The 6,000-nt window shown below is 42.1% G+C and overlaps 1 protein-coding gene across 3 annotated transcripts in view; it reads left to right on the top strand.

Moving 5' to 3' along the window:
* The first annotated feature begins 638 nt into the window (after positions 1-638).
* Positions 639-6,000, top strand: part of eps8l2 (EPS8 signaling adaptor L2) — a 190,560-nt gene continuing 185,198 nt past the window's right edge. For all 3 annotated transcript variants that reach the window (XM_080190320.1, XM_080190318.1, XM_080190319.1), the window contains exon 1: positions 639-934. The gene's annotated coding sequence lies outside the window, so the exon portion shown is untranslated. The remainder of the gene's footprint in view (positions 935-6,000) is intronic.

Below are 6,000 nucleotides of genomic sequence, written 5' to 3'. Positions count from 1 at the left end.
CTAGTGTCAGGGGGATTACCAGGGTAAATGTGTGAGGTCACAGGAACAGGGCCTGGTGGGATGTGGTTGGTACAGACTCAATGGGCTGAATGGCCCCCTCCTGTACTGTAGCAATTTTATGACCGGCCAAACTTAAATCAATTCCTTACTTACTCCAGACACCAAATTCAAACTGAATCCAATTCATGATCACCAAAAGGGAGACAAACAACATCCAAGCTGACAAGATAAGGCAGTGCACCCCATCTTGGGTTTAATCTGACGTTTAATCTTAAACCAAAAGTTGCATCTTCCTTTCATCACCGCTCTCCCCTCCCCCCCTCCCCCAACTCTCCCTCAATCGCCAAAGGTTCTGAGTAAATGATAAACACTGTCCAAATCCATGTTATAATACCTGTTTAATGATTGAGCTGTGCGCTGGAGGCGTTAGTAAACAACAGCTATGGAGCATTCATTTAAAGGGCGGCTGAGATAGAGAGTTAGTCCGGTCTATTTAAACAACAGCCGTGCGGTGTATCCAACGCAACCTGCTCGACTGTTTTAAGTCCCGCCCACCTGTAGAGAGCTGGTCTCCAATGCGAGTTTGAGGCTTTACCTGCAGCGCAGAGTGTTAACGCGCACTGCTCTGTTAGCAGTCAGTCAGCTGGGAGAGGAAAATAATAGAGCATTGAATAGGGACAGCCGGCAAGCAGGTGACGCAGTGATACTGGTTATTCCAGCAATATAGAGTCTAAACTAAAGAGCGACAGAGTGACGCAGATAGAACTGGTGGCATTGCTATTGTAAGACTGATTATCTACCAGAACAAAGTTCAGCTGACGGGAGAGGAAATAAGGCATTGACTCTTCACCTCTTAAGACACAAGTACAAGCAGGTTTAATGGCTGAAAAGTTTGAGTGAAGCCGGGGAAGAGCTTACAGTGACTGGTTTATTGGTAAGCAATTATTTTTCTGCTTCATATCAAAAGTATTACATTAATCTATGTGGTCGCCCATTGAAATTATAAATTGTCCGTGCTCATGTTGTTAAGGAAGGTAAAATAATTTGAAATCTGTTTTTCTGATGATAGACTTTCCTTTTGAAATACCTACTCATCCTATGTCATTGAATTAATTTTTTTTTGGGGGGGGTGAATTTACTCAATCACTTGGGAGATGGACTGTGTTACTGTTTAATTTCAGACATTCTTTCTGTCTCTGTGATATATAACTATGTTGACCTCCAATGCATTGTCTAAAGAGGGTACCAGTCAGTGCACATTATGAAGTGAATCTCCCTTTGGTTTTTGTGTGACAAATAAAATGGTGCTTGATATTTTTCTCGGTGCAGAGTGTGCCAGGTAGTGGAGGATGTTTATCGTGTACAAAGGAAACTTGTTGCTTAGACCACCAATTACTTGTGGTGCTTTCTTCAGGAAGGGTTAGATATAGAGTGGAGGTGAGTGGGTGGGGTGCTGGGGGATGGCAAAGGTGAGATGCCATTAAAAGAGATTTCTTTTGAGGTTCTTCTATAAATTACTGCAGTGTCCATCCATGGTGATTAGGCAACTCTTTAAATCTGTTTGAGTTGTAACTTGGAAATATCACCCTGTCTATTGAAGTTTTTTAAGATGACCAGTATATGAGTTACTAGGTGCATCCAGGAAATGTCAGAATTTGAAATTGGGTGCAGTTTGAAATGAGGAGAAACTGTATTTTAAAATAAAAGCTGGATATCTGAAAAGAAACAGAAAATGCTGGATAAACTCAAATCTGCAGTACCTGTAGGGAGAGAGAGAGAGAGAAACAGTTAATGTTTTGAATCCGTATGATGACTTCCATCTGTGTGATTGTTCTGTTTTGTTTGCTAAGTTGTTGCGTAATTGAAAACCAACATAACTTATATTGTGATGTCCCATATTAATTTAAGATTTTGGGTTGCAGGCCCAGGTTCAGGTTTCCATAATGTGTTGCCCCTTGATCTCTCAACCCTTTTTGTTTTTGTCATAATGCAGACTCTTCAATCCCACTTATTTTTAAAGGGTTGCTAATGACAACAAAAGTACTTTTGGAGGCAGCCCTGTAAAGTAATAGTCTGATGCTGGATCCTTGGAAATGCTCGAGTGCCAACATCAGCAAAGCTAAATGACTGGCATTGGCAGTTCACCTTGTTACATCTGGTCATGTTTGTTTTGTGATGGATAGCTATGCTCTGTTACTAATAGCAACCCCAGTTAGCCTTCTCCTGATATTTAAGGATGTTTCCCACGGTGTGATTTTTGGAAGCATGTGAGCTAAACTGCATTACAGTCACCTCCTTTTGGGAATGAGCCAGTAATGTAAATGCAGTATCAACATACAAGCAAATTCTAGTTACTCTTGCTTTTTATTTTACTTTTTACTCTAATTGGTTAAGTTACAATTTTGCTAAGATTCATGCCAAACTAGCCTTATTTAATGTGGAGCTTTTTCATTGGATGGCAGGTGTGAAATGTACGTGCTCTCTTAAATTCATTCATGGGATGTGAGCGTCATTGGCTAGGCCAGCACTTATTACCCAACCCTAATTACCCTTGAGAAGGCAGTGGTGACCTGTCTTCTCGAACCATTGGAGTCCATGTGATATAGGTGCATGCTCTCTGTGTGTGAGAGAGAGAGAGAGAGAGAGAGAGAGAGAGAGAGAGAGAGAGAGAGAGTGTTCCAGGACTTTTGTCCCAGTGACAGTGAAGAAACAGTGATATGTTTTCAAGTCAGTATGATGGGTTTTGAGGGGAACTGCCAGGTGGAGGTGTTCCCATGTATCTGCTGCTCTTGGATCTGCAAAATGGTAGTGGTCATGGTTTGGAAGGTGCTGTATAAGGAACCTAGGTAAGTTCCTGTAGTGCGTCTTATAGACGGTACAAATGGCTGTCACTGTCCATCAGTTATGGAGGGAGTGAATGAATCTTTGAATGAGGTGCCAGTCAAGCAGCAGCTTTATGGTGTCATGCTTTTGGAGTGTTTTTGGAGCGCCTCTCAGGAATATTCCAACACTTGTGCCTTGTAGATAACGCATGGACAGGCTTTGGGGAGTTAAGTGAGTTATTTGCCAAGGATTCCTAGCTACTGACCTGCTCTTGTAGCCACAGTATTTATGTAGCCTGATCCAGTTCAGTTTCTGGTGAATGGTAACCCCCAGGATATTAATAGTGGGCAATGGTAATGCCATTGAATGTCAGGAGCGAATGTCAGATTCTCTCTTAGAGATGATCATTGCCTGACATTTGTGTGGCACAAATGTTATTTGCCACTTGTCAACCCAAACCTGGATATTGTGCAGTTCTTGCTGCTTTTGGACACTGCTTCAGTACCTGAGGAGTCGTGAATGGTGCTGAACATTGTCTACACTTCCCACTGCCTTGGAAAAGCAGCCAGCATAATCAAGGACCCCACGCATTCCGGACATACTCTCTTCCATCGAGGAAAAAGATACAAAAGTCTGAGATCGCCTACTGACCAACTCAAAAACAGATTCTTCCTTGCTGCCATCAGACTTTTGAATGGACTTACCTTGCATTAAATTGATCTTTCCCTACACCCTAGCTATGACTGTAATACATTCTGCACTGTCTCTCTTCCTTCCCTATGTATGGCATACTTTGTTTGGAAAGCATGCAAGAAACAATACTTTTCACTGTATGCTAATACATGTGACAATCAAATCAAACATTGTGCAATGATCAGTGAACATTCCCTGTCTGACATTGATAGAAGGTCATTGAAGGTTGGGCTGAGGACACTATTCCTAAGGAATTCCTACAGTATTGTTTGACACCCTACAATCATCATCGTTTTGTGCTAGGTAAAATTCCAAACAGCAGAGAGATTTCTTCCTAACTTCCACTGATTCTGTTTTTGCTGGGGCTTGCTGATGCCACGCTTGATGAAATGTTGCCTTGTTTTCAAGGGCAGTGACTTTCCCCTCACCTCTGCAGTTCAACTCTTTTATTCATGCTTGAACCAATGAGGTCAGGAGCTGACAGAACCCAAACTGTGTCAAAGAGCAGGTTATTGCCGAGCAAATGTCACTTGATTGCACTGTTAATGATCCCTTCCATCACTTTACTGATCAAGAGTAGAATGATGGGGCATAATTGGCTGGCTTAGATTTGTCCTGTTTTTTATGAATGAGTTACTGATATTCACAAAGGACCCTTTTTAATATAATGAGATGTTCTAAAGAGCTTCACAGAAGCATTACAAAACAAATTGGACCCTGAGCTGTATAAGATAATGTAAAGTCAGACGACCAAACATTTGGTCCAAGAGGTAGGTGTATCACAAGAGGAGGAAAGAAAGCAAGGTAAAAGTGTTTGGCGGGTATTCCAAAGCTTGAGACCTAGATAACCGAGGAGGCACAATTAAAATCAGAGATGATTGAGAGTGTGGACAGTTCTGGGTGGGAATTAGGGAGGCCATGGAGGGATTTATAGACGTTTACAGCATGGAAACAGGCCCTTTGGCACAACTTGTACCTGCTGCCCAGTTTTTACTAGTAAGCTGGTCCCAATTGCCCATATTCCTCTATACCCATCCTTCCCATGTAACTGTCTAAATACTTCTTAAAAGACAAAACTGTGCCCACCTCTACTACTACCCCTGGCAGCTTGTTCCAGACACTCACCACCCACTGAGTGAAAAGATTGGTCTTCTGGACCCTTTTTGTATCTCTTCTCCTCTCACCTTAAACCTATGCCCTCTAGTTTTAGATTCCCCTACTTTTGAGAAAAGATCTATCTTATCTATGCCCCTTATTATTTGATAGACCTCTATAAGTTCAACATTAAGCCTGCTACGCTGCAGGGGAAAAAGTCCCAGTCTATCCAGCCTCCCCTTATAACTCAAACCATCAAGCCCCAGTAGCTAGCTGCTAAATCCTAGGTAATAACAAGGATAAGATTTTTAAAATTTAAGAGTTGCTGGCTCTGACTTGGAGTCAATGTTGATCAGCAAGCACTGAGTGATATGGAAACAAGATTTGGCACAAAATGACATGAGCAGCAGAGTTTTGGATGAATTTGGATTTTAGAGAAAAGAATACAGGAGATCAGCCAAGTGTTGGAATAGTGGAGTCTATAGTGGCTATGAAGGCATGGACGGTGGTCTGAGCAGCAGATCAGCTGAAATATCAAGGTTGTGAACAGATTGACTTAATTTGAGACCACTGCCAGAGAAAGGGAATGGCATTAATAGCTAGGAGATGCAGTAGAGACTGAAAAGAATGGCATCAGTCTTTCCTATATTTAATTGGAGGAAATTTCTGCTCCACAGTATCGGATGTCATTCACATCTGATGCTTTAACAACAGTGGAGGAGTTGTTGCTGAGGTAGAGCTGGATGCCATCAGTGTTCATGTGAAAACTAATGAAACACCTTTGCCACATCATTCAGAGGAGCAACATGGAGATGAGAAATAGGAGGCACCCAAAGAATAAATCTGTGGGGACAGCAAAGGTAACAGTCTGAGAACAGGAATACTTCTAAATCAAGCATTGTCACATTGCACAGACAATGAATTCCTTGAATATCTTGGATCTTTTTGTCTACCCTGCTATTACACTTATCCCAGCCCAACGCCGACATCTCCACATCATGACTATGATGCTACCCCAGTGGCTGCAGCATAACCAGCAAAAGGCAACTGACTTTCAGTGCTGAATCCTGCAGATGGCCTTGAGCAGCTCCAGCTATAGAATTCCCAATTTTGGATTATGTCATCTCAGCATGGGTGATAGGCCAAATTAAGAGCAATGGCAGAGTGATGGTGATGGGAGGAAAAAAATTTCTTGGAGGATAGCAAGGTTGCATTCTATGGAGACACCTTTCCTGAGGCAGCATTTTAGTAACCCTAAGCAGCTGATGGATAGTATTAACTTAAAACTTCCCTCCCCCTGCTATTGAATCACAATTTCCTTGCCTAATTTCAGAAGCTTTCACATTTAGCTCCCACTAGACCTTTCAACAAAAGTCTATAACAAGGATG

The sequence above is a fragment of the Carcharhinus amblyrhynchos genome, chromosome 6 (assembly GCF_965287045.1).
Source record: "Carcharhinus amblyrhynchos chromosome 6, sCarAmb.v2.hapA, whole genome shotgun sequence".
NCBI classification, from domain to species: domain Eukaryota; kingdom Metazoa; phylum Chordata; class Chondrichthyes; order Carcharhiniformes; family Carcharhinidae; genus Carcharhinus; species Carcharhinus amblyrhynchos.
This window is presented reverse-complemented; position numbering and strand designations above follow the sequence as displayed.